Source organism: Macaca fascicularis, chromosome 13, assembly GCF_037993035.2.
Source record: "Macaca fascicularis isolate 582-1 chromosome 13, T2T-MFA8v1.1".
Taxonomy (NCBI): domain Eukaryota; kingdom Metazoa; phylum Chordata; class Mammalia; order Primates; family Cercopithecidae; genus Macaca; species Macaca fascicularis.
Window position 1 is genome coordinate 91,443,484 of NC_088387.1, and position 27,572 is coordinate 91,471,055.

The window sequence follows — 27,572 nt, forward strand, 5'->3', positions numbered from 1 at the left end:
GGATGGAAGGAGGGAAGTTGTAGACATGAAAGGGGGCTAGAAGCAACCTCGCCCCATCTTCCATCATAAGAAGTCAATAGGCATTTAAAATTGACAAATCAAGAATTAACTGCATAAGCATATTACCTAGAAATACGGAGGTAAACATCAGAAGAAAGAGTTTAGGGAGGGGAATTTGGATAGAAATGGGACAAGAAGCTGCTATTTTCCTTCGTGCCTTGTAGCACTCTTTGAATTTTTAAATTATGTATCTTGGACTGAATTTTTATGAAAAAAAATAAGCAAACTAGCAAGTAGTCTGTGAGACAAGAGAGAAGGAGAGAGGCAGGGAAGAAGAGTTGAGGCCTCTTTACCCAATGGGTAGGGCAGCTGACTGATCATTGCAGAAAACGTGTCTATGCACGAATGTCACTTTAATCCAAACCCCCTGCACTTGAGAAAAACCACTCTCCTGAAGAAGTCCAAAGCCAGCCATCTGGAGCTTGCATGGGACAGAGCTCAGGGCTGTTGTTACCATAGCAGCCCCTGGCCTCAGCCCTTCCAACCTGCCTGGAGATGGGAGGAACATCTCTTCCCCAAGTTTCCCTCCACTCCAGTGCCAGCGCTCAAGGTGCTAAAATGGGCTATGATATGAACTCAAGCTTGGGGCAGGACAGGTGCGGGGGTGCCCTTTAAGGAATTTTGAAGAATGGGGTAGGAACATCCATTAAGGGGCCATGGGCATGTTGGGGTCTGTCAGCCTTGCCAGCAGGAAGCACCAGTGCTTCCTCTACCGTGGGATGATCCAGAACCGCATCTTTGGAATGGGGATCCTCTTCTGTGGTCACTCAAAGGAAGAAGTTTCTTTACTCACCCTTGGCCTTCTGCATTTGCGCCTCCATGTCTTTCTCTAGGACAAGCTCCCAGTGATCACTCAAGAATCTGTCTTTCATTCTAAGAGGCTGTTCTGCCCACTGTGGTTGTGATACATCTAAACTGGCCCTGTGTGAAGCGGAGTCCAAGCTGTCTTCCAACAGCCTGGGTTCGGTCCTTGGCTGGCCCAGGCCCTGGTAAGCCTGTGGCCACCAAGCAGCTTATCTGAGCACTTTGGGATGTGCTCAGCCTACATTGCCCTGGAAAATGAAGCAGGAGATGTCTCCCTGTGGGAAAGGAGAAGAGAAGTTGCCTCTGAGTCAACTGTCACCAGTTGGATTCACTTCTTGGAAGAGCTAAAATGAGCCAGTTTGCCCACCCTCGGGTGCTATGGGTGACACGGGAGCTGTCCACTGGGTGTTTGCAGAATAATTACAGTATCTTATGTCTGAATCCTGATGATTTCACAGCTAAATGGCAAAAATAAAACATGTTTCCCATAAAGGTCTCTCATTCAAGTTCTGTCTCAAAAATACACTTGGAAAAGAGGAAAGGTATCCAGCAAGGCAGATGCTTCCCTCGCTCCCTCCTCATCCACGGTGTGGTCACCAGGTGTCTCAAAAAGGCAAGGCCCACAGAGAATGGAAGAGATTCCACAGCATAACTGGGTCAGAACCCACTCAAAAGAATTTGCAGTTGGAAAGCTCATTTCCGGATGCATCAACCCAGTAGGGGAATCGTTGCAAATGGGTGTGTCAAAAGGACAGGAAGGTGGGAAGTTTGCTGAGTGTGTCTTTCTGAGTGGCACAGTCAAAGGACAGGATAGTGTGGGCAGGGCTGCATCATCACGCACAAACCCATGCCAGGAGCAAGGGCAGTGCTCAGCAGTGATTGCATGCTGTATACAAGTACCAAACACGCAGCCAAGTGACCTCATCCACAGGGACTGTTGTAAAGCCTTCACAGTCATTTCAAGTAGAATAGCTGCCTGCTTAAGGAGTTGAGCCCCTCTTGCTAATGCTTTTGAATAGCGAGAGGGTCAGACACACAGCAAAATTTGGGACAGGTCACTTTGCCTCCCAGTCTGCTGCTTGGTTAGCCAGGATAGATGCCCATGGTTGTGAGCATGGACTTTGGAGTTAAAGCTAATGTCTAAAGATCCTGAATCCTAGGCTGTCAGACTGCCCTGCTACATAAGATTTTCTGCATGCAAAAAAAAACTGGGACTGGCAGGTCAACAGAGACTCTGATAAGTGGGAAAATCCAGAAGAATGAATAAGCCATTTCCTGCAGGATTCAAAGATGACCTTCACCCAGGCATCCAGGTAGAAAGTCTAACCCACCTGCACAGTTTGCTGCCACAACCACGTGTCATCCCAAGCTCCTTTTGGGGCTCCTTGCATCCTGGAGGACAAGCAGAAATGGATGATTCTGCAGGCCTAGGGTTGGTGGCGAGCAGCCCCGGGGGTCTGCACAGGCTGGACTGGTGTCCTCAGGATGCAGGGCAATTTCCTCCCTCACAGGGCTTTGCTCAGGGACCAGTCATTAATTTTCTCTTTATTTATTTATTTATTTATTTATTTTGAGACGGAGTCTCGCTGTGTCTCCCAGGCTGGAGTGCAGTGGCGTGATCTCGGCTCACTGCAAGCTCCGCCTCCCGGGTTCACGCCATTCTCCCGCCTCAGCCTCCCAAGTAGCTGAGACTACAGGCGCCCGCCACCACGCCCGGCTAGTTTTTTGTATTTTTTTTTTTAGTAGAGACGGGGTTTCACCATGTTAGCCAGGATAGTCTCGATCTCCTGACCTCGTGATCCACCTGCCTCGGCCTCCCAAAGTGCTGGGATTACAGGCTTGAGCCACCGCGCCCGGCCTAATTTTCTCTTTAAACTAACAGAATTTAAAGGGGCAGGGTCCTCAATTGCTTGATTGAAAAACTGACTCTCCCTGTCATGCTGGGGCTCCAGAAGGCTCAGAAAGGCTCCAGGTGGCCATGGTAGAGGGGCCCTGGCTTCCAGTCTCCCCAGGAAAGGGCAGGGCCTTGATCCTTAGCCCCAGCACAGGGCAGACCAGCCAGTTCACCCCGAGGCTGCACCTCCTCGGGACTCCCCGTGTCCTTCAGCCAGGGTTGAGAAAGGGCTCCAGAGCAGGGCAGGCTTGACAGGCTGATGATCTCAGACAAACCCTGGCCCTGCCAGCCTCTTACCCATGGGTCCTGGGATGGGTTGCTTTGTCTCTGCAAGGTGAGGAGGTGGGCAAGGACCATGGCTGGTGCCCAGATGGAGGGGCGGGATACCTCACGGAGCAAATGACAAAGGCTCAGGCACAAATCGCACCTGCCCCCCAGGCTCCCTAGAGCTTCTGCCGCTACAGCCGCCCTATGATGGAAGCAAGGTGTCCAGGCTCTTGTCCATTTTACAGATGAGATCCCTGAGGCCTCAGGTGGCCAGAGGTGGCCATGCCATTAGAAGTGGCAGATATAATGTGTCTCTGGGACACATTTAAAGCAGTGTGTAGAGGGAAATTTATAGCACTAAACGTCCACAAGAGAAAGCAGGAAAGATCTAAAATTGACACCCTAATATCACCATTAAAAGAACTAGAGAAGCAAGAGCAAACACATTCAAAAGGTAGCAGAAGGCAAGACATAACTAAGATCAGAGCAGAACTGAAGGAGATACACAAAAAACTCTTCAAAAAATCAATGAATCCAGGAGCTGGTTTTTCGAAAAGATCAACAAAATTGATAGACTGCTAGCAAGACTAATAAAGAAGAAGAGAGAGAAGAATCAAATAGATGCAATAAAAAATGATAAAGGGGATGTCACCACCGATCCCACAGAAATACAAACTACCATCAAAGAATACTATAAACATCTCTACGCAAATAAACTAGAAAATCTAGAAGAAATTGGTAAATTCCTGGACACATACACCCTCCAAAGACTAAACCAGGAAGAAGTTGAATCCCTGAATAGACCAATAACAGGCTCTGAAATTGAGGCAACAATTAATAGCTTACCAACCAAAAAAGGTCCAGGACCAGACGGATTCACAGCTGAATTCTACCAGAGGTACAAAAAGGAGCTGGTACCATTCCTTCTGAAACTATTCTAATCAATAGAAAAAGAAGGAATCCTCCCTAACTCGTTTTATGAGGCCAGCATCATCCTGATACCAAAGCCTGGCAGAGACACAACAAAAAAAAGATATCCCTGATTAACATCGACGGAAAAATTCTCAATAAAATACTGGCAAACTGAATCCAGCAACACATCAAAAAGCTTATCCACCATAATCAAGTTGGCTTCATTCCTGGGATGCAAGCCTGGTTCAACATACGCAAATCAATAAATGTAATCCATCATATAAACAGAACCAAAGACAAAAACCACATGATTATCTCAATAGATGCAGAAAAGGCCTTCGACAAAATTCAGCAGCCCTTCAGGCTAAAAACTCTCAATAAACTAGGTATTGATGGGATGTATCTCAGAATAATAAGAGCTATTTATGACAAGCCCACAGCCAGTATCATACTGAATGGGCAAAAACTGGAAGCATTCCCTTTGAAAACTGGCACAAGACAGGGATGCCCTCTCTCACCACTCCTGTTCAACATAGTGTTGGAAGTTCTGGCTAGGGCAATCATGCAGGAGAAACAAATAACGGGTATTCAATTAGGAAAAGAGGAAGTCAAATTGTCCCTGTTTGCAGATGACATGACTGTATATTTAGAAAACCCCATCATCTCAGCCCAAAATCTCCTTAAGCTGATAAGCAACTTCAGCAATGTCTCAGGATACAAAATCAATGTGCAAAAATCACAAGCATTCCTATACACGAATAACAGACAGAGAGCCAAATCATAAGTGAAATCCCATTCACAATTGCTTCAAAGAGAATAAAATGCCTAGGAATCCAACTTAAAAGGGATGTAAAGGACCTCTTCAAGGAGAACTACAAACCACTGCTCAATGAAATAAAAGAGGATACAAACAAATGGAAGAACATTCCATGCTCATGGATAGGAATAATCAATATCATGAAATGGCCATACTGCCCAAGGTAATTTATAGATTCAATGTCATCTCCAACAAGCTACCAATGACTTTCTTCACAGAATTAGGAAAAACTACCTTAAAGTTCATATGGAACCAGAAAAGAGCCCACATTGCCAAGACAATCCTAAGCCAAAAGAACAAAGCTGGAGGCATCACGCTACCTGACTTCAAACTATACTACAAGGCTACAGTAACCAAAACAGCATAGTATTGGTACCAAAACAGAGACATAGACCAATGGAACAGAACAGAGCCCTCAGAAATAATACCACACATCTACAACCATCTGATCTTTGACAAACCTGACAAAAACAAGAAATGGGGAAAGGATTCCCTATTTAATAAATGGTGCTGGGAAAACTGGCTAGCCATATGTAGAAAGCTGAAACTGGATCCCTTCCTTACACCTTATACAAAAATTAATTCAAGATGGATTAAAGACTTAAATGTTAGATCTAAAACCATAAAAACCCTAGAAGAAAACCTAGGCAATACCATTCAGGCTATACGCATGGGCAAGGACTTCATGACTAAAACACCAAAAGCAATGGCAACAAAAGCCAAAATTGACAAATGAGATCTAGTTAAACTAAAGAGCTTCTGCACAGCAAAAGAAACTACCATCAGAGTGAACAGGCAACCTACAGAATGGGAGAAAATTTTTACAATATACTCATCTGACAAAGGGCTAACATACAGAATCTACAAAGAACTTAAACAAATTTACAAGAAAAAATCAAACAACCCCATCAAAAAGTGGGCAAAGGATATGAACAGACACTTCTCAAAAGAAGACATTTATGCAGCCAACAGACACATGAAAAATGCTCATCATCACTGGTCATCAGAGAAATGCAAATCAAAACCATAATGAGATACCATCTCACACCAGTTAGTATGGCAATCACTAAAAAATCAGGAAACAACAGGTGCTGGAGAGGATGTGGAGAAATAGGAACACTTTTGCACTGTTGGTGGGACTGTAAACTAGTTCAACCATTGTGGAAGACAGTGTGGCGATTCCTCAAGGATCTAGAACTAGAAATACCATTTGACCCAGCCATCCCATTACTGGGCATATACCCAAAGGATTATAAATCATGCTGCTATAAAGATACATGCACACGTATGTTTATTGCGGCACTATTCACAATAGCAAAGACTTGGAATCAACCCAAATGTCCACCAGTGATAGACTGGATTAAGAAAATGTGGCACATATACACCATGGAATACTATGCAGCCATAGAAAAGGATGAGTTCATGTCCTTTGTAGGGACATGGATGCAGCTGGAAACCATCATTCTGAGCAAACTATCACAAGGACAGAAAACCAAACACCACATGTTCTCACTCATAGGTGGGAACTGAACAATGAGAACATTTGGACACAGGGTGGGGAACATCACACACCGGGGCCTGTCATAGGGTGGGGGAAGTGGGGAGGGATAGCATTAGGAGAAATACCTAATGTACATGATGAGTTCATGGGTACAGCACACCAACATGGCACATGTATACATATGTAACAAACCTGCACATTGTGCACATGTACCCTAGAACTTAAAGTAAAAAAAAAAAAAAAAAAAAAAAGAAGTGGCAGATACAAGATTGAAGCATAAGTACCCTGATTCAGTGATTGTGGCCTCTGCAGCAACTAGGCTTTAGGCTGGTCCCTGGTGGAGCAGAGGAAAGGACTGGCGGGCTTCCCTGGAGCTGGCGGTTACCCCAGTGAGGTAGCCATCTGATAGCACGTGTGCACACACACGCTCACTCCAGGGCAGCTGGGTTCCAGACAGCAGCTATGTGTGTTTGGGGGCTAGGGGGCAGAGGTGCGACTTTAGCTTGGCTTTTCCCTGGGACAGAAGTGGATCTTTTGCCCCCCTTGATTCTCAGCATCTCCAGGCCCAAAGAAGATGAAGGCATGATTTACAGTAGGAAGTCACAGGGGACTTATCATACCCGGGCTTTCTCCCTGCTCCCAACCCCCTAGGATAGAATCCATAAGGGGCCTCACTATAGGCAACTAAATTTGTGGAGAGATTTTCCAACTTTAAAAAGCATTCAGTTCACCTATGTTTTCAATCAAGAACTAAGACAATATAACACCTAAAATTCAACATTTAGAACTTGTAATTCTATTTAACAACCAGTTAGGAGGAAGGGATGGGAATAAGAAAGGGGAGAGAATATGGACTAGAGAAAGAGTTTAAATGGTGAGGAAGGAAAAGAGTGTATCAGCCAGGTCTAGCCAGGAAAACAAGCAAACAAACAAACAAACAAACAAAAAACACTCAAGGTATGTCAAGAAGGAAGGGATCTAGTCTAAGGAATGAGGCACTTACAAAGCTGTTGGATTGGATAAAGGAGCCAAGGCCAGGAAGGTCACCACTAACTCCCAGGCTCACCACTAGCCTTAAGAGAACCAAGAAGCTGCTACTGCTACCCAAGTCAGACACTACAGGGAGCTGCCAGTAATGCTCCTGACCTGCTGTCTAACGCCAGTGACCTGCAGGACAAAACCTCACATCTGCTGAAACACACCCGACTGCACACCCTGCTGGAGGCAGAATCATATGCCTTCTGCCTCTCTTCTGCCTTCCAAACGTCACCCACATGCATCTCGCGGGTGGGACTTAAAATGCACCTGGATCTGTCCTGGCAAGGGTATTTCTCAGGCTTCCAGTCCCTGCCTAATAGGAGAGAATATAGAAAAGGGTGTAAAAGCTGCCAGGTGCCAAGAGACAACAGCCGGCACAGAGAGAAGAGGAAAATGGAAGGAGAGATAGAAAGATGAAAAGATGGAGATGGGGACCTGAGGGAGGAGGAAACTTTAGACAGATAAGGAACAGATAGATGAGGCATGGCCCGGAGCGATACAGACAAATTAGATGGGAGAGACAGAGGATACGACAGAAATAGGAAGATTAAAACAGAAGGAAGAAGACTGGGGCCACAGGTGCTGGTGGGAGTATTGGAGATAGAGCCCAGCCACGTGAAATCCATTCCCAGTGGAAATGTTGAGTTGCCCAAACCTCATCAGAGTTGTTTAACTCTGTTCATCTCAGACTTCTGGGGCTATGAGTTTCAACATTTATGTATGTACAAATCGCCTTGAGTAGCTTGTTTACAATTTTTTCTGAGATCCTAATCCAGGTCTGGGACTGGCCCTGGGGATCTGTGATTTTTAAAGCCCCCAGCTGACGCACATGGTCCTTGGGTGACATTTCAGGAACCACTGCTTTTGCAACTTGGCTGAATGGTGGCAGTTCTCTAGACTGCAGCAACCAGGGTGACTGTGAGATCCCTAATGAATGCAAGCTTAAGGCCTACTGTGTTCAGAGGCTTCCTACCCGTCCCACTCCAACCACACTCTGCTCCCTGGGATGTCACCAAGATCCCTTTCTACTACCTCCCAGTTCCCAGAGAACTGATGTCCTTGTTGATTTTTACCTCTAAACAAGCTAATTAAGCAATAATCTTAAAAGAATCCATCACTCTGACAAGGTTGTTGATTAACAATTCCCCAGCCAAGCCAAAGTGCTTAATATCGTAGCAGAAAGGTCAATAATGAGTACAGCAGTGGCACCTGGCTGCGGCAAAGCAGGTGATAGCTGTATCTGAGAAGATGGGTGCAGACTGGGTAATGGGCACGACCTCGCCGCCTGGTGGAGGACAGAGGAGGGGAGGGTGGACGGGCTTGGGGCCGCACAGATGGGACATCTCTAACCAGACTCTAGACTATCCTCTCTGAGGCCACCAAATGCCCTCAGAGGGCTTCTAAATCTCGGAGAAACTCTGGATCATAGGAGAAGGGTCATGTGAAAGGTGGTTAGACACATGGACAGTTTTGTTTTTGTTTTGTTTTTGTTTTTCGAGACAGTTTTGCTCTCATTGCCCAGGCTGGCGTAGTGGCGCGATCTTAGCTCACTGCAACCTCCACCTCCCAGGTTCAAGTGATTCTCCTGCCTCAGCCTCCCAAGTAGCTGGGATTACAGGTGCCTGCCACCACGCCCGGCTAAGTTTTGTATTTTTAGTGGAGACAGGGGTTTCACCATGTTGGCCAGGCTAGTCTCGAACTCCCAACCTCAGGTGATCCGCCCACCTCGGCCTCCCAAAGTGCTGGGATTACAGGCGTGAGCCACCGCGCCAGGCCGACACAGAAAATTTTGCAGTTGTGTCAGCGATATACCTACTCAAGTTAGAGAAGAGACAGGCAAAACGATAAAATGACTGCCTTTGAGAGAACAGGGTTAAGTCCAGGCTAATGTATCTTTCTCTTTTCTACACTTAAACACTCTTATTTTAAACACCTCTCTGTTCCCTTAAAAAACATTTTCTTTCTTCCGCCTTGGAGGATAGGCTCTTTGACCAAGTGGAATGTGATAAAACACTGTCCCCTGATGGTCAGAATTGTTGCACCTTCAAATCCTCCACGGTCCAAAGATTCCTGCCCATTCAATCAATATCCAGTGTGGGCCACAGAAGGTGGAGCCTCCAGGCAGCCCGGCTGGAGCACGCACCATCCAAGCTGCCACAGTTGTGGAATTGCTCCGTCATCTTCACCTGACTTCATCTTGGTCTGAATCCTATTCTCACTTTTGCTGTTGTTTGCATAAAGATTGGATGAGCTTGACAAGTACTCTGGACCAAAAGGAAGGAAACTGGCCCCACCTATGATCTGTGGTCACTGACCTGCCATGTCATCTTGCCTCTTTTAAGAGTTTCCAATTCTGTTCAACCACAAAGTCAGGCCCTCCCTATGGCTAAATTGGCAACATTAACCCACAGTGTGAGTAGGGCAGGGCCTGGGTTATAATCTATCTTGCAACTGCCTCTCTGACCTTAGTCAGATTCTCCAATTGGGGGTTTTGCCCGGCCCCTAAATTCTTTTCTTCTAACTCCCTTGTTCTCTGAGACTCTGCCATGGTTTATGCCTAAAGGGCTTTCCTAGAGCCCAGTTCTCCCATTTCCCAGCCTGACACATAAAATCAATTTCGTCTCTGTTAGAGCCATTGCAACTTCACCACCCATGTATTGAGCCTGTAGTAAGTGCTCAGTAGATGTTAAGGGAGAGAATGAATGAGCACATGTGGTGTAAAGATAGGCACCCCAAGGAGTGGACGGAGCACTGGGTGAGGACTCTGGAGTCTAAGGTTCAAGTCCCGGTTCTGCTTCCATCCAGCTCTGTGCCTCAGGGAAATGGGCTTCTCTTCTGGGCTTCCTTCTCCAAAAATGAAGGGGCTGGACTTGCAGATTTCTAAGGTTCCTTCCATGTCACAAACGTGGGGATCCAGGTCCTAACAGATTCTACTCCGCAATCATCAGCAAGGGGCAGCAATTAACAGCCAGAAAAAAGAAGAGCCCCTCCAAGTCAGCAACAGCAGCTCTGCTGAGACCCACGCTCTCCAGGGCAGTAAGTCAAAACAGTCCTCTCCTTCCTCAGCCTGGGAGTTGCTGCTTCTCTTATGATGCTTGTGACAATGAAAATTAAAAACCTTTTCACCCACCTGAGGCTGGCCGTTAAGCCAGTATTCACATTGCTTTGAGGAGATTAAAAAAAAAAAAAAAAAAAAAAATATCAGGCCACTGTGCAGTCGCAGATAATGGTGAGACAGTGACACCTAGTGGTGTTCTCCACTAATCACTGCTCAGCCCTGCCGCTCAGCACTGCAAGCCAGGAGTTTGCCAGAAGTCAGGCCCTCCCTATGGCTACATTGGTAACATTAACCCATAGTGTGAGTAGAGCAGGGCCTCGGTTGTAACCTTAGTCTTGCAACTGCCTCTCTGTCTGACCTTAGTCAGTTTCTCCAATTGTGGGTTTGGCCTGACCCCTAAAGTCCTTCCTTCTAATTCCCTTGTTCTCTCAGACCCTGCCATGGCTTATAACTTAACAGTTGGGAGTCCTAGGCCCGCGTGGAAAGCAGGATATCCCTACCAGGTAGGAGCAGCTCTGGGACCCTGGGGTTCAGCACTGGGACCCTGGGGTTCCACCCACACAATCATGCACATGCCTGTCCACACGTTTAGTTCCACGCAGCCGCAAGGCAGGACCACACAGCCAGGCCATCAACCATGGATGTTACAACCAAGGACTGCCTCCGTTCCAGCTGCCAAGATAGGAGAAAGTAACAAAACCAGCCAGAGAGAAGCCTGGGGGAGCTGACTTTCTGTTGGTGGCAGGGGCCAGTTCACCTGGTGTTGCCCACTTTGTGCAACAGAATCTTGCCCTATTGCTGGGGTCTGTAGGGTTCAGATATCCCGAAAGAACAGTGCAGATGGGTTCTTCTTAGCACATTTTACTGCCTATGTGTACACCCCACAAACTACAAAGGGTGGAAAGGGGAGCTGTGGGTTGAGGCTTTGGCACCTCCCCCACAGTCACAAGTGCTCACAATTTAGCATGGCTGGGGACACAGTGGCTAAGCTTGTTGGGTCTTTCCTGAGTTCCATATTATTCTTAACCTAGAAGAGCTGGGCTTTCTGCCGCTTGAACCCTGTTTCTTATCACTGTTATGCCCAGACTGTTTGTTCCCCAAAGAAGACCACCAGAGTCCAGAGTCAAAGCCAAGCGGCAAGGATCTTTACTACAAGTTCGAACCTGGTCCCTCCTTTACACAGTATACAAGAGGGCCCCGAACAATGCGAGTGTTTGCTTTTTATAGCCCGAAAGTTGCAGGGGAACAAAGAAATTCTTTTGGCTCCTGCGCTTTCAGTAACCTTGAACGGCTGTCCCCTTATCGGAGACTTTCCAGGTGGTGTTTGTACTGGGCTCAGGGAGTTTGAGAGATATATGGTGGTGGGATGGGAGGATGGGATGTGTTTGTGCTAGGCTCAGGGAGTTTTGAGCCCAGGGGCTGAGGAATGTGCCCAGCTCCTTTCATTCCCCCCTTCTTTTTAGGTATCTTTAGAGCCAATCTTGGATCTTATAAGTCTGATTCTGTTTCAGCGTTTACAGGTTGGTATTGGGCTCTGAGGACCATGAGTTGTACGGTGTCAAATTTCTCCCTAACAAATTGTAAAATTCTGTTAACAACACAAGGTCCTACGGTAAGCAGAAATAGTAGACTTAGCAGGGGTCCAAGGAAGGGGGCTAACAGAGAAAACATAGAGGAATTCCACCATTGGTCTGCAGCTGAAGTAAACTGCCGTGTTTTTACTTCAGTGCTTAACTTGCGTAACTGTTGGACCCGGTCCTCTACAAGTCCTGATTCATTTATGTAGAAACAACAGTTTTCTTTTAGAAATATACATGTACCACCTTTTTCTGCAGTGAGTAGGTCTAGGGCTCTCCGGTTCTGCAAGGTTACCTGAGCTAGGGACGTGAGCTGCCGCTGAAGGGAGGCAAGGGACTCAGCCGACTCCTCCATAGCAACGGCAAATTGTTGGTACAACTTGTTACTTTCTATGAGGGTGTGACCTAGGGCTCCCCCCGCCAGTCCGGCCGCAATGAAGGATGCGGTGAGGGAGATTCCTGCAATGAGGGGGAGAAATATGGCTCGTGTAGGTCTTAGTCTAGGGTCTGGGTGAATAACAGTACTAGTCCAGTTACCGGTATACCCTAGGAACTCGCCAGCAGTTAGTAGAGTCAACCGGGGAACTAATGTAACAGGGAGACACAGTAGGTTACTAACAGAAGGACTAGGTAGGTTCTTAGATAAGGTTCCATTACACCAGAAGAATATGCCTGATGGAGCCCTTAAGGTGATATTAGGGGGCGTTGCAGTGATGCTGCAGAGGCTGGAATTGGTTCCTGAGAAACAGTAGGGAAACTTTTCCTGACTGGGGTTTAGGTATAGGGGCACGTTCAGGATAGGAGCATACGAGAGGTTTCGGAGGTTGTTAGCTTGGGCAAAGGTAGAGGATCCCCATGGCAGAGGGACAGCGGTTAGCGGTGGACGCCCTAGAGTGGCGCACAGAAAGCAGCCAGACAGGCTATGAAGTCCTGTAAGGTTAGCAAGTTCTAGTCCTTCTTGTAATAACTTTAACCAGGAGAAAGGACGTAAGTCTTGTGTTAGTCTGTTTTCCTGTCATTGGATATTCCCGTGGACCAGGGGCAGTACTTGCACTAGGCCTCGCCACAGATAGAGGTGACTGCTAGGCCATGTGGAGGAGGGGGAGTAGTATACAGTCCCATGTTGAGGCGTGGTCCAGCGGGAGTTCCAGGGGTCTCTAACTATCCATGTATATGAAAAGTCTCTATCCCGTCTACGATGGAAGGGCCATTTAGGGTCTAACTGTTTTCTCTCTCCCAAATAACGGGGTCTATGGATGTTACAATAGTTATAAGGACAGCCGGCATTTTGGTGCCACCAATAGTGTTTACAATTGTATTTAGTCTGATCAAACTCAAAGCATATTATTGGTGTCATAGGTTTGGCTATTTGAAAACCAGTAAAATTTAGTAGAATTGGGCTGTTGCACCCTGAGGAAGGGCAATCAGCACTGGCCAATAATTTTCCGGGCTTATGAGGTTGCCCAGTGTGGGTTCGGTTTTCATAAAGCCAGAATCTCCAGACAAAGGGATTATGAGCTGGTTTTGTGATTTCTCCAGCGGCCACTAGGGCGACTAACGTTAGGGTTAGACTACCTAACTGCATGTTTGCAGTGAGCTATGCTGCCGGCGCAGGGTGAGTTTTAAGGGGTTGTTCCTAGCTCTGTCCACAGTCCACGTGTCCGGTGCTTTAGCCGCCGCCGTGATTGGTCCCAGAAGATCGGAGGTTGGGTCCGCTGGCTTGACGTGGGTGTAGTGGATCCACGATGCGATGCCTTCTACCTTCAGGGCGGTGGGTGTGGTTAGGAGTACCTGGAGTGGTCCTTTCCACCTGGGTTCTAGGGTCTCTTGTCGGTGTCGCTTGACCAGGACCCAGTCTCCCGGCTGGTATGGATGGGGTGTCGGCGGGGGACCGGTCTTATATAGTTCCTTTAGCTTGGGCCAGATTTCTTGATGAATTTTCTGCAAGGCTTGTAGGGAAAATAAGAGTTCAGAGACATTTTCTGTTTCGGACTTGAGCAGATCATCTTTTAGGCCGGGAACTAAGGGTGGGGGTCTGCCATACATAATTTCATAAGGAGTAAGGCCCAGTCTGTAAGGGGTATTACGGGCCCGGAACAGAGCGTAGGGGAGAAGGACCACCCAATTAGTGCCAGTCTCTATAGTTAATTTAGTTAAGGTCTCTTTTAAGGTCCGATTCATTCTCTCTACCTGTCCTGAACTCTGGGGCCTGTAAGTGCAATGTAGTTTCCAATTTGCCCCAAGGATGGAAGCCAAATCCTGACTTACCTTAGCGACGAAGGCCGGCCCATTATCTGACCCTATCTGGATGGGGAAGCCATACCTGGGGAGGATATCTTCCAGGATTTTCTTTGCTACAACCTGAGCAGTTTCTTTCTTGGTGGGGAATGCTTCAGTCCACCCTGAAAAAGTATCTACAAAGACAAGTAAGTACCGATACCCGTATTTTCCTGGCTTTATCTCAGTAAAATCTACTTCTCAGTAGATACCGGGCCTGGTTCCCCTGAGCCTTGTTCCCGTTGCAGCCTGGGATTGGGGGTAGGCGTTGTTAAGCTGGCAGACTTTGCAACTTGTCACGATGTTGCTGGCCATCTCGGCTGTATGTCTGAATTTGAGCTTAGAGCGTCTGATCAGGTCTATCATCCGCCAAGCACCCAGGTGGGTGGTTCGGTGGATGTGTTCTAACACTTGTTGTCCTAATTTTTCTGGTAGGATGGTTTGGTCATTAGTATCAGTCCACCACCCATTCTGGATCTGTTTCAGGGGAAGCTTGTCAATCCACTGGAGATCTTGTTCTGAATAATCAGGGAAATATGGCAAGTCCCGGGGGCCCGGGTCAGGGAGCTGGAGTGCAAGGAGTTGGCTGGGAGTCTTCGCCACCTTTCTTGCAGTTTGGTCCGCCAGAAAGTTGCCTTGAGCAGTTGGCGTAGTTAGTTTCTGATGCCCTGGGCAATGCACAATGGCTAACTTTTCTGGCCTCTATAGGGCTGTTAGCAGGGCTAGGATTTCTTGCTTGTTTTTTATCTCTTTTCCTTCAGCCGTCAGTAACCCCCGCTCCCTGTAAATGGCCCCATGTATATGCGCCGTTGCAAAAGCATATCGGCTGTCTGTATATACCGTCAGCTTTTTCCCCGCCCCTAAGGTAAGAGCTTGGGTGAGCGCTATCAATTCGGCCTTCTGGGCCGATGTCCCCGGGGGCAGGGGTTCCGCCCAGATTACCTCAGTCTCTGAAGTCACTGCCGCTCCAGCGTACCTCTGGCCCTGATGCATGAAGCTGCTCCCATCAGTGAACCAGACAAGGTCGGCGTCAGGAAGTGGGCGATCCTGCAGGTCTTCTCGAACTCCGTGCACCTGAGCTAGTATCTCGGTGCAGTCGTGGAGTGGGCGTCCAGGTCTGGGTTGGGCAGCAGCGAGGCAGGGTTTAAGGTCGTTGGGGGCAGGAAAGTTATCCTGAGAGGATTTAGTAGTAGTCCTTGGTAGTGGGTGAGTCGGGCGTTACTCATCCATCGATTAGGTGGCTGTTTGAGTACACCTTCGATGGCATGTGGGGTAACGACCCGCAATTCTTGCCCCATGACAAGCTTATCAGCATCCTGCACCATCAGAGCCGTAGCTGCAATTATTCGGAGACAAGGGGGCCACCCGGCAGCCACTGGGTCTAACTTCTTTGACAGGTAGGCAACTGGCCTCCGCCAGGGGCCTAAGTTCTGAGTTATTACCGCCTTGGCGATACCCTTATTTTTATCTACGTATAAGTGGAAGGGCTTGGTAACATCAGGTAGTCCCAGTGCAGGCGCGGAGAGTAGGGCGGTTTTAATCTGTTGGAAAGCTGACTCGGCTTCGTCTGTCCACTTAAATGGCTGCTGCCCCTGTGTTGCCTGATATAAGGGTTTAGCCAGTTCTGCGAACCCAAGTATTCATAGTCTGCAAAACCCTGCTGACCCCAGGAATTCCCTCACTTGTCGGGTGGATTGCGGCCTGGGGATCTGCAGAACAGTTTGTTTCCGGGCGTCTGTTAACCAGCGCTGCCCTTCTTTAAGCAGGTACCCTAGGTATGTTACCTCTGACTTACAGATTTGAGTTTTTTTGCTGAGGCTCGGTAGTCTAGATTTCCCAGAGTTTGTAAGAGACCCTTGGTCCCTTGGATGCAAGCTTCTTGGGTCTCAGCAGCAATCAGGAGGTCATCAACATACTGTAGTAAGGTTATTTCAGGGTGTTTGCGTCGGTACTCACCCAGGTCTTCATGGAGGGCCTCATCGAACAGGGTAGGAGAGTTTTTGAATCCTTGCGGCAGTCTGGTCCATGTCAGTTGGCCACTTATGCCCCTATCAGGGTCATTCCACTCGAAGGCGAAGAGCTTTTGGCTCTGAGGGGCTAAAGGCAAACTGAAGAAAGCATCTTTTAAATCTAAAACAGTGTACCATTGATGTTTAGGGTTTAGGGTACTCAGGAGCGTATATGGGTTAGGCACAGTTGGATGTATGTCCACAACCCTCTTATTGATTTCTCTTAAGTCTTGTACAGGTCTGTATTCTCCACTATTAGGTTTTCATACCGGCAACAATGGAGTACTCCAGGGTGAGTGACATGAGTGGAGGACCCCTTGGTCAAGGAGCCGGCGGATATGTGGGGCAATTCCTTTCTTGGCCTCTAGGGGCATTGGGTACTGGTGTACCCGCACGGGGTCTGCCCCAGGTTTAAGTTCAACAAATAAAGCAGGACGGTGTTTTGCTAGTCCTAAGCCCCCCGTTTCCGCCCAAGCTTCTGGATATTGCTGGAGCCAGGTTGCTATGTCCTGGTCAGGGGCTGTTTGCTCCTGGTGGAGCCGGTACTCATCTTCTAGGGTTATAGTTAGGACGGACACGGGTTGATTGTGGGAGTTGGTCACGACGGGCCCCTCAGGGAGGAAATGGATCTGTGCTCCCATTTTAGTTAGCAGGTCTCTCCCTAATAGGGGACAGGGGCTCTCAGGGATAACCAGGAAAGAATGGGTTACATTCTTGGCTCCGAGGTTTACTGTTCTTTGTGTTGTCCATGGGTATTTCTTAACTCCTGTGGCCCCTTGTACCCACGAGGACTTGGAGGATAATTTTCCATTAGTTTTAACTAAGACTGAGTGCTGTGCTCCCGTATCGACCAAGAACTGGACCGGGGACCCCTCCACTTGCAAAGTTACCCTAGGTTCGGGGAGGGAATCCGAACCCCGTCTTCCCTAGTCTTCATCTTGAGTGACTAGTATGGGTGTAGACCTAGGGGGTCCCTGTCCTCGTTGTTTCTTTTTGGGGCAGTCTCTTACCCAGTGGCCAGCCTCCTTGCAGTAGGCACATTGGTCTTTTCTCAGATTATCATGCCTGGGGGGCCGCCTGGGTTGGGTGTACTCTGGCTGTAGATGCTCTTTCTGTACCACTGCTGCCAGGACCTTGGTCATTTTTTTCAGTGGCCTTAAATTGCCTTTCCTCTGGAGTATCTCTGTTATTGTAAACCCGCTGGGCTATCTGAAGGAGGTCTTGGATCCGCTTTCCTTCTAAGTCTTCTAATTTTTGGAGTTTTCTTTTAATATCTGGGGCTGCCTGATTTACGAAAGACATTACAACAGCTGCCTGACTTCCTGAAGCCTCTGGATCTATGGGGGTGTACTGTCTAAAAGCTTCCATTAATCTTTCTAAGTAGGTGGCTGGGCTCTCTGTCTTTTCTTGCAGAATAGAATATACTTTAGCCAAATTAGTGGGCTTGCGAGCAGCTGCCCGGAGACCTGCCATTAGAGTCTGGCGATAAAGGCGTAGCCGTCCCCTACCTTCTGCCGTGTTGTAGTCCCACACCGGCCTGGTCAGAGGAAAGGTCGCGTTTATGAGGTCGGGGTTGGCAGTCGGTTGACCGTCGTCCCCCGGGACCAGCTTTCTGGCTTCTACCTGTATTTTCTCTCGCTCCTCCGTGGTAAACAAGATTCGGAGGAGCTGCTGACAATCATCCCAAGTGGGCTGGTGGGTGAACATGACACTATCCAGTAAAGCCAGTAAATCTTTGGGGTTGTCCGAAAACCGAGCACTCTGAGTCTTCCAGTTATACAGATCACTGGTGGAGAATGGCCAGTACTGGAGCCTGGGGATTCCTGTGTCATCTGGGGGTCCTATTTCCCGAAGGGGTAAAGCCACCGTGGAGTCAGGCGGCTGGGGGGGGCTAGTCCGCGAAGTGCGCCCTCGCGTCCGCCCTGCCGGCCCTTCAAAGTTATTTTCCCTATCAGCGGGCCCGTGAGTGCCGGCCGCCTTCCCTCCGCCTGCTCTCTCCCGCTATCTCATTCGCGCGCGCTCTCTTTCTCTCTGTCATCCCGTGTCCTTTCTCCTTCACACTCAGTCTCTTTTTCTTTCTGTCTCTCTCTCTGACTCTCCACGTCTGCCGTTTCCTCCCCTTTCTCTTTCCGATTTCCCTTCTCACTTTCTCCCTCTCCCCAGTCTCACTTTCTGTGTCTCTTCCTGTAAAGGAATGTGGGTTAGAATCCCTATAGAGGAAATCTGATCTGACTTATTAATGATAGCTAGTTGCAGGCACGCCTCCCGGCCCCGGGGACCGGGGCTGGGAGCGCGGCGCCGGAAGCCGGGGACCAGGGCCGGAAGTGCGGCGCCAGGAGCCCGGGGACCGGGGCCGGGAGCGCGGCGCCGGAAGCCAGGGACCAGGGCCGGGAGCGCGGCGCTGGAAGCCGGGAGCCCGGGGACCGGGGCCGGGAGCGCGGCACCGGAAGCCGGGAGACCGGGGCAATTCAGACCGCAAGCGTGCACCCGGGGACCGGGGCAATTCAGACCGCAAGCGCGCACCCGGGGACCGGGGCAATTCAGACCGCAAGCGCACACCCGGGAACCGGGGTCAGAGTCAGCTGTTGCCCGGATCGCAAACGCGCTCCGGCAACTCAGATCGCAATTTAAATCAGAAGAGAGCCAGGGGACGTCTCCCACCGGTCTCCACTGGCCGTCCTATAGCGCGTCCGCGAGGACTGTGCCAGCCTCAGTTTCAGAACTCGAGAGTCACAGATTCAGATTCAGAACAGACACACAGACACAGACAGACAAACGGAGACGAGCCAGCTCACCTATCAGTAGATCTATCTTAGCAGATCCGTTGACCAGGGGTCTGGTGGGCTTGGGGAATCCCGGACGAGCCCCCAGATGTTATGCCCAGACTGTTTGTTCCCCAAAGAAGACCACCAGAGTCCGGAGTCAAAGCCAAGCGGCAAGGATCTTTACTACAAGTTCGAACCTGGTCCCTCCTTTACACAGTATACAAGAGGGCCCCGAACAATGCGAGTGTTTGCTTTTTATAGCCCGAAAGTTGCAGGGGAACAAAGAAATTCTTTTGGCTCCTGTGCTTTCAGTAACCTTGAATGGCTGTCCCCTTATCGGAGACTTTCCAGGTGGTGTTTGTACTGGGCTCAGGGAGTTTGAGAGATATATGGTGGTGGGATGGGAGGATGGGATGTGTTTGTGCTAGGCTCAGGGAGTTTTGAGCCCGGGGGCTGAGGAATGTGCCCAGCTCCTTTCAATCACCAGTGTTTGGTCTGTGTTTATGAGTCTTTCTCCAAATGTCATCTGTCAGTACTGCATGGCTTCCACAGAAGACCTCAGTGCCTTCCAATATGCCCACCACCAAAATGCTGGGTGAGGCCGTGCTGATTTCCTTACCCTTCTTCTTCATGGCTTTCCCCAGACCATGACCAGGAAGTATGCAGCGGCCACACCCTGCGAGCCCTCAAAGGAGGAAGTTATTTGTTCAGGTTGGGGTTGCAGACTCCAGAGCTGCCATAGTTTCTGGCGGTGTGTGGTAATTTTCCCTTGTCATTAAATGACATGTGTAAAAATGCTTTTCTGGGCCAGGCGCAGTGGCTCACACCTGTAATCCCAGCACTTTGGGACGCTGAGGCAGGCAGATCACTTGAGGTCAGGATTTTAAGACCAGCCTGATCAACATGGTGAAACCCCGTCTCTACTAAAATACAAAAATTATCTAGGTGTGGTAACATAGCTTGTAATCCCAGTTACCTGGGAAGCTGAGCCAAGACAATTGCTTGAAACCAGGAGGTTTCAAGATCGCACCACTGTTCTCCAGCCTGGGCAACAGAGCAAGACTCAAAAAAAAAAAAAAAAAAAAAGCTTTCCTGGAAGTGGAGAGAAGGTGAACTATTATTTTAAAACACCTACTGTATAGCAGACAGAGTCCAGCAGTCAGGAGACAAAAATCACACCCAATTTGAATAAGGAAAATTTACTATAAAAAATTATAGATCGGGCATAGTAACTCCTGCTGTAATCCCAGCACTTTGGGAGGCTGAGGCGGGTGGATCACCTGAGGTCAGGAGTTCAAGACCAGCCTGCCCAATATGGTGAAACCCTGTTTCTACTGAAAACACAAAGATTAGCCAGGCGTGGTGGTGGGTCCCTGTAATCCCAACTACTCAGGAGGCTGAGGCAGGAGAATCACTTGAACCCAGGAGGCGGAGGTTGCAGTGAGCCAAGATCACACTACCACACTCCAGCCTGGGCAACAAAAGCAAAACTCTAACTCGGGGGAAAAAAAAAAAAATATATATATATATATATATATATGTGTGTGTGTGTGTGTGTGTGTGTGTGTGTATATATATGAAGTAGTAAAAGGTGTTAACTTCTAAAAGGGGCAAAAGAAGACTTTAAGGAATACAGGAATAGTAAGTACAGGAAGCAGCTGCTACCTCTAGGGCTGGGAAGATTACCCAGAGAAAGAGGTGAGAGCATGGATAAGAGTCCCACCTTGAGGGAGACAGTGTGGCTGCAGACCACTGGGCAGTGGAGAAGGTCCGGGGTGCCAGTGAACTGGAGCTGGAGTACAAGAGCCTCCTCTGCTGGATGCTGGAGAAAATCACTGGAGAAAGCACCATTAGATTTCCCCCTGCTGGGACAATCACACTGTGGGAGAAAAAAGGCACACTAGAGCCAAGAGGAGGAGCTGGTCCTCTGCTGTGCCTTGCAGTTTCCCTCTAGCACCCTCTACTGACACAATGTAACATTGCAACAGCTGACGAAAGAGAAATATTAACAGGGTCCAGCTCCAGTATTACAAAGTAGGGCAAAGAGGAGTGGATTTGCAGTTGAGAGGCAATAAATTGACAACAGGCACACCCACTTTGTGCCAAGCCCCATGTTATGCATTTCCAGCACGAGTCTCCTATAATCCCATTGATAATTCTTTGAAATAAATATTATTCCCATTTTAATGTTGAGAAAACACTAAAAACTAGGAGAAGTAATCTGAGAAAAATATGCAGCTAGTATACTTTAAAATGTGCAACGGAGCTGAGCTGATGGTTTCACTGATGGGAGTGTGACTCTAGAGTATGTGTTTCTGGCCGGGCCTGGTGGCTCACGCCTGAAATCCAAGCACTTGGGAAGGCCAAGGCAGGCAGATCACCTGAGGTCAGGAGTTCGAGACGAGCCTGGCCAACATGATGAAACCCCACCTCTACTAAAAATACAAAAGTTAGCTGGGCATGGTGGTGGGCACCTGTAATCCCAGCTACTTGGGAGGCTAAGGCAGGAGAATCACTTGAATCCAGAAGGCGGAAGTTGCAGTGAGCAGATATCATGCCACTGTACTCCAGCCTGGGCAATAGAGTGAGACTGTCAAAAAAAAAAAAAAAAAAAGAGTAAAGAGTATGTGTTTCTACATCAAGCTAGCAGTACCTGTCACTGTAAAGGGTTAAGGACAGTAAAATTTAGTTCTCCCTCTTCCAACCTCTTCTCTATTAAATCACAGAAGCCTTCCCAGCATTGGTTCTTGGACTCTGCCTTGGACAGGCAGTGAGGCAGATGCCCTGTAGGTGTCCTGAGGTCATGATTCTCAAGCCAGAATCACTGGGAAAGTTGGTGAAAATACTTTCCTGGGCCTACCCCTGCAGAGTCCAATTTAGTAGATTTAGGGGGACTTAGACTCTGCATTTAATAAACTCCCCAGAGGACTCTAGTATACCGCAGGAGAAGAGCACCAATCTCCACTGGGCTAGGAGTGGAAAGTGAGGCGCTGCCGAGCCTTTGATGGGTGGAGGAGGGGCTTCATGCTAACAAGCTCTCTTGGCCCCAGCACCCCATGGGAAGGTCAACATTGTACCTGGTTTTCCAAATGAAAATCAAGTAAGGCACATGGATCTGCTTTATGGGTGATAAAGTTGCAATGGCTGTAACAGAGGCGAAACTGATTCATATTTGTCAGACTGGGAAATGGGAGAACGAGGCTTCAGGACCCCTTGGCCTCTTGCCTGGCAGCCCCCGTAGGCATATTTTGGGACAGGAGGTATTTCAGAGTGAGAGCATGCCAGAGGTAACTTCACTTAGCTCAGAATGGGAGCCACCAGCTTTTGAGTACCTGTCATGTGACAGGAATTAGGCTCCATTATCTCCAGCCCTTAAACCCCCTAACAAGGATTAATACCAGAATGGTCAGATGAGGAAATGGAGGGTCTTGCCCCAGGCCATGAAGACACAAGGGGCAGAGCGCGGGTCGGTTGTACTCCAAAGCCATGCTCTTTCCATTGGTCCACACAGCCCTAGGAGAGGAAGACAGCTCCTGGCCCAGGCTTGCCTGCTCAAAGGAGAGCCGGCCAGTCGCAAGAGGGGCTAAGAATCTGCTGCCCTGGGCTGGGGAGGGCTACTTTAGCACCACCTGCCGGGAGGGCCTAGAAGTCTAGAGATGAGAGTGAGAGAGATTGACAGGAAACCTGGATGGTGCCTTTGTAAGGTACAGTGATCCAGCTCAATAATAACTATCACCCCATCAATATTAAAATATCTGATCAGCCTTCATGAATCACTGTAGGAATGGCCAGCTATAAACTCACATCTAGAAAAGGGGAAAATTCAGAAATGTCTCAAGTGCCAGCCTGTTCAGTCCTATAAACTTTTCCACGCCATGCTGCCCAACCAGTGCAGAAAACTCGGTGAGCGTGGGCTGACTCCAGGCCAAAACAAGCTCCGATGCGTCTGTGACTCCACGAGGCTACAAGCACCTCGAGAGCAGCAGCTCCACCTTGCCCAGGGTCATCTCCAGGGGCCAGCTTGCCTGGCGAGTCCTCAATAGGAAGCTGTGTGTCCTGTCCCAAAAATATGCCTAAAGGAGCTGCCAGGCAAGAGGCCAGGAGGTCCTGAAGCCTAGTTCTCCCGTTTCCCAACCTGATAAATATGAATCAATTTTACCTCTGTTGGAGCCATTGCAACTTCATCACCCATAAAGCAGACCCATTTGCCCTACTTGATTTTCACTGGGGAAACCAGGTACAATGTTGACATTTCCATGGGGTGCTGGGGCCGAGAGAGCTTGTTAGCATGAAGCCCCTCCTCCACCCATCAAAGGCTCCATCGCTGCCACCTACCTCCTGGCTGTTCAACCGTGGCCCTAACCTCTGGGCCTAGCTGCTGTCCTGTGTCAAGTGGGCATTTTAAAATACTACTACTTGTCCAAACCCACAGAATGTACGTCACCAAGAGTGAAGGAAAACCTCCGGGCTGCGAGCGATCACGCTGTGCAGAGACTCATTGATTGTGTCACACGTGCCGCTCTGGTGTGGGATGCTGGCTGCAGGGAGGCTGTGCATATGTGGGGGCAGAGGGTCTACAGGAACTCTCTGTACTTTCTGCTCAGCCTTGCTGTGAACCTAAAGCCGCTTTGAAAAAATCCAGTGTATTTAAAAGGCAGGGAGTTGGGAATACTGCCTCTTGAGGTTGCTGTGAGAATTGAGTAAGATAACGTTGTCGATGCACCCTGCGCTGTCTTTGGTGCACGGTGGGTCCATGGTAGCTGAATGAGGGGCTATTACCATCCTGAGACCCAGGAGGAGGCTGAGGACAGTGACAGATGCTCACCTCTAGCACATCTCATCTCCTACCGGGAGCCCTCCGGGGTGGGGACAGGTGAAAGAATTGAGGACCAGATGATCTTGCTAGTACTCAGGAGATACAGCGGCAAAGATGACTCAAGAGAGAATAACACGCCCAGGCCTAGGATCAGCCCCTCCCTCCCTCTCTAGCAGGCAGATCTTCTCAGAGCCAACACAAGGAATGGGGGAGGACTTGGCTATTTGGCAAAAGCACAAATCTGGCTGGGCTACGCCCCGGTTCTCAAGTCCTCGCTTGCTCCACAATGACCTCACCGGGCACACTGGCCTCTCCTCCCACTGGGTGGACCCTGCAGCCATTATGGGTGCCATTCAGCCGAGCAGGAAGAGAACAGGCTGGTGTCTGCAGACCTGCATTTCAGGCCCAATTCTGTGGCTGTGTGACTTTGAGAACATCTCTCTCCTTTCTGTGCCTCCGTTTCCCCAGGCAAGTTTTTCTCCCTTCTTTCTTTCACTGAATACGTTGCTGAGTGCTATCCTTGAGCCAGATAATCCCTGAGGGTCCTTTCAATGTGATATGATTTTTAAAATAATGCTTTTTGTTTTGTTTTGTTTTTGAGACGGAGTCTTGCTCTGTCACCCAGGCTGGAGTACAGTGGCGCCATTTCGGCTCACTGCAAGCTCTGCCTCCCGGGTTCACGCCATTCTCCTGCCTTAGCCTCCCGAATAGCTGGGACTACAGGTGCCCGCCACCACGCCCACCTAATTTTTTGTATTTTTAGTAGAGATGGGGTTTCACTGTGTTAGCCAGGATGGTCTCCATCTCCTGACCTTGTGATCCGCCCGTCTCGGCCTCCCAAAGTGCCGGGATTACAGGCGTGAGCCACTGCACCCGGCTAAAATAATGTATTTTAAATGCATTGGAGATATATAAAACATGCAGACACAAAATATACAGATAAAAATGGAAATGTTTTCTTAATCACGGGAGATGGCACTTTTCCTCCTGAGTTCTGCCTTCGAATCTACATTTCTGTAGACTTTGTGAACATGAATGCTTGCTTGGAAAGTTCCTGGATAGCTTTAAAGTCTGCAAGACTGTGATCTTGCCCTCAGGATCTGGCTGGTGTTGGTCAATCGCCTGTCTCCTTGCAAAAGGAGGGTAATGTGAAGCCAGAACAAATATGGATACTTCCTGGACCACAGCTCTTGAGTTCCCTTGAAGTTCCCTCCACAGCCACACCTGTTCTCCCTGCCAGACCCGTCCCCTGGCCCAGAGCCTGTAGAAGAACCAGATCTCTGGGGGAGGCACAGGATGTGGAGGAAATGTATGAGCTTTGGCTTCAAACAGATACAATTTCAATCTTAGCTCTACCAGTGACTTGCTGTGTGACCTTGGGAAGTAAGTTACCATTTCTGAACCTTGTTGTCCTGTATCTATTTAGCAGAGAGAGTAAATCTCTACCTGACAGGGTCGTTGTATAAAATGACACAGGTCATGTCTCTAGCCATGTAAATAGCTGAATCACTTTAATGAGATAGTAGGAATCTCGTCCTTAGATGAGATAAACCATATAAAGTGTTAGGTCAGTGCCTAGGTAAGAACTCACCTCTAATGGCTACTATCATCATCATCATGTTGCTCATTTTCATCACCATCTCAATCATTTTATTCCCTTCCCTGTGACCTCCAGGTGGCAGCATGGGGCCATGGAACCACAGCCCTCCTCCTCAGGCTGTCACTTCAAAACTGTGAGTGGGCAGGACCCTTGGGTGACACTTCTTGGGTGACACTAACCTGAGCTGTCACCATGCTAGCCAAGTGGGGAGCACTTAAACCCCTTATTTTCATCCTTAGGACCTTCTGCAGGAAACATCCACATCGTATATGGATGAAAAGTGGGCTCGGGTGGGAGGAGCCACTAGGGGGCGTGGAGCCAGGAATCAAAGCCAGTCTCCGCTGCCTGCCGGCTGGGGCACTTGCTCACTATGCTGCAGCCTCCGAGTGGGTTCCAGCATCTCACCTGGCAGGTAGTGAAGTGAGGCCAAGGAGCGAGGGGACTAGCCCCAGGATCGGGCCCCTAGGAAGGGCGCCTTCCCACAGAGCCCAGTCTCCAGGAGTGGCCCGTCAGCCCCAGCCCCAGCTTGAGGCTCCGCCTGGGCTCCCCGGAGGGTCTTGGCAACCTCAGGGAAGCATCCCATGACTCGTCTCTTTCTGCCTTGCCCAATGGGACCTCTTCTGATCTCCAAGTAATCTTTGCTACCAGGAGCCAAAGTGATTTGTGGAAACTTCCTCCAAATCCCCAGCTAATCCTCTTCTTTTAGTGAAGTCCTTTAGCAATTACATTTGCTGCTTGGTGGCCTCTAATCCCCTTATTGCCAAATGTCCCTGGGGAGGCACATGTACAGATGTGTGTCCCTGCTGGGGCCTCTTAAGCTGGTCCAGGCCAGAGCAGCATGTCTGTGGCCACCAGCTTGTCCCACTCAACTTCGATCTGCGTTCCTCCCTCCTAGGGGTCTCGCTTTAAAGTTGGCCAGGGAGAGGCCTTAGGTCTATGCCCAGTGGTCTCTGGATAGGACTTGCTGGCCATCAGCCGAGAAGCCCCAGTCCCCTGTCCTCTCCACGCTGATTGACTCTCAGAGGGATCCTCATGTTTGAAGTTAGGGCCTCAGTTTCCTCCTCTCTTAAACAGGGATAATATTAGTTGTACTTTGAAGGCATGAAATGAGGAGTTTCCAAGGTAATGTATCCAATGAGGTTAAAGAAATCAGAATCAGTTAGCTATGGTTACCTAGAGTATCTGCCTGCCACCCCCACGCCTCAAGGACTCCGATCTCTCCTACCTCTAAAGGGGTGGGTCCTGGGGGACGCAGCTGCTCACAAAGGCTGAGAGATGCGATGTGGGGCAGTTATTCAGCAAGCTGAGCCCACTGTGGGCTTTGCAGGTTCTGGGGACTCCCTGTCCCTCAACAATTCTGGCTGGGAAGGGGTCCAAGAACCTGCAGCTGTAAGAAGGTGTGCTGAACAGAGGAGAGGTTCGAGATGTGGCTACACAGGGCCAGGGAGGCAGGAGCTGGGGAGGGGGGGCATCTGCCTCCCAGCCAGAACAGAGAGGGTGGTCCCAGCAGTGCCCAGGCAGTGGGGGAAGCCACAGGCTCAGGCGGGCGGCAGGGGAGATGCAGAGGGGCTGGGCAAGGCAACTCTGTGACCTGGGATAATTTATTTAATCTTTGAGCACAGTTACAGTATATATTTTGTGACCCACAACTCAGCAGGGTTCCCACTGCCCCCAAGAATGAGATAAGATTGGCTCTAGCTCCCTGTGAGAGTTCAAGTTCAGGTCCCTCCCCGGGATTTATGCTGGCGCCCTGGCCTCCTGCCCCGAGCTCTCTCCCCTCCCCTCTGAACTCTGCAGCTGCTCTCTTATCTCTTCCTAGGTGTCCGCCTGATCATGGAATCCTTTTTCCTTTCCCTATGGCCGTGCAACACTGGGAAAGCACGAAAACCAAACTCACCCGCTCCAGGAGAGAAGGTTCCAGGCCTTTTCTGGGATCATGTCCTGCTTAGAACAAAGCTTAGGACCTCATCCCGGTCATCGAGGAGCTGCCCCCTCCCAGGGACACACAAGCACGTCCTTCTCCACATTCTTCTGCCCGTGTGTCTTGGCAGCTCGTGTGTCAGATACACAAGACCACGGCTTCAATTTCCTCAGAAACGTGGCATAATGAACGTGACCGAAATCTTTCTCCTCTCTCAGCCTAGAAATCCTCAACACACCCTATTCTATTCCCTGGA

At 49.2% G+C, this 27,572-nt stretch overlaps 1 protein-coding gene and 1 long non-coding RNA gene across 2 annotated transcripts in view; one reads left to right on the forward strand and one right to left on the reverse strand.

The window, feature by feature from the left end:
• CAPN13 (calpain 13) overlaps nt 1-1,356 on the forward strand; it is an 85,615-nt gene extending 84,259 nt beyond the window's left edge. The window contains exon 23 of the mRNA XM_074012044.1: nt 894-1,356. The gene's annotated coding sequence lies outside the window, so the exon portion shown is untranslated. The remainder of the gene's footprint in view (nt 1-893) is intronic.
• A 10,118-nt stretch (nt 1,357-11,474) lies between these two features.
• LOC135966852 (uncharacterized) lies at nt 11,475-27,439 on the reverse strand. The gene is made up of 2 exons (XR_010580515.2): nt 27,293-27,439; nt 11,475-13,877 (listed from the first exon to the last, which is right to left on the reverse strand). It is a non-coding gene; the product is annotated as an uncharacterized lncRNA (long non-coding RNA).
• Between the last annotated feature and the right edge of the window lie 133 nt (nt 27,440-27,572).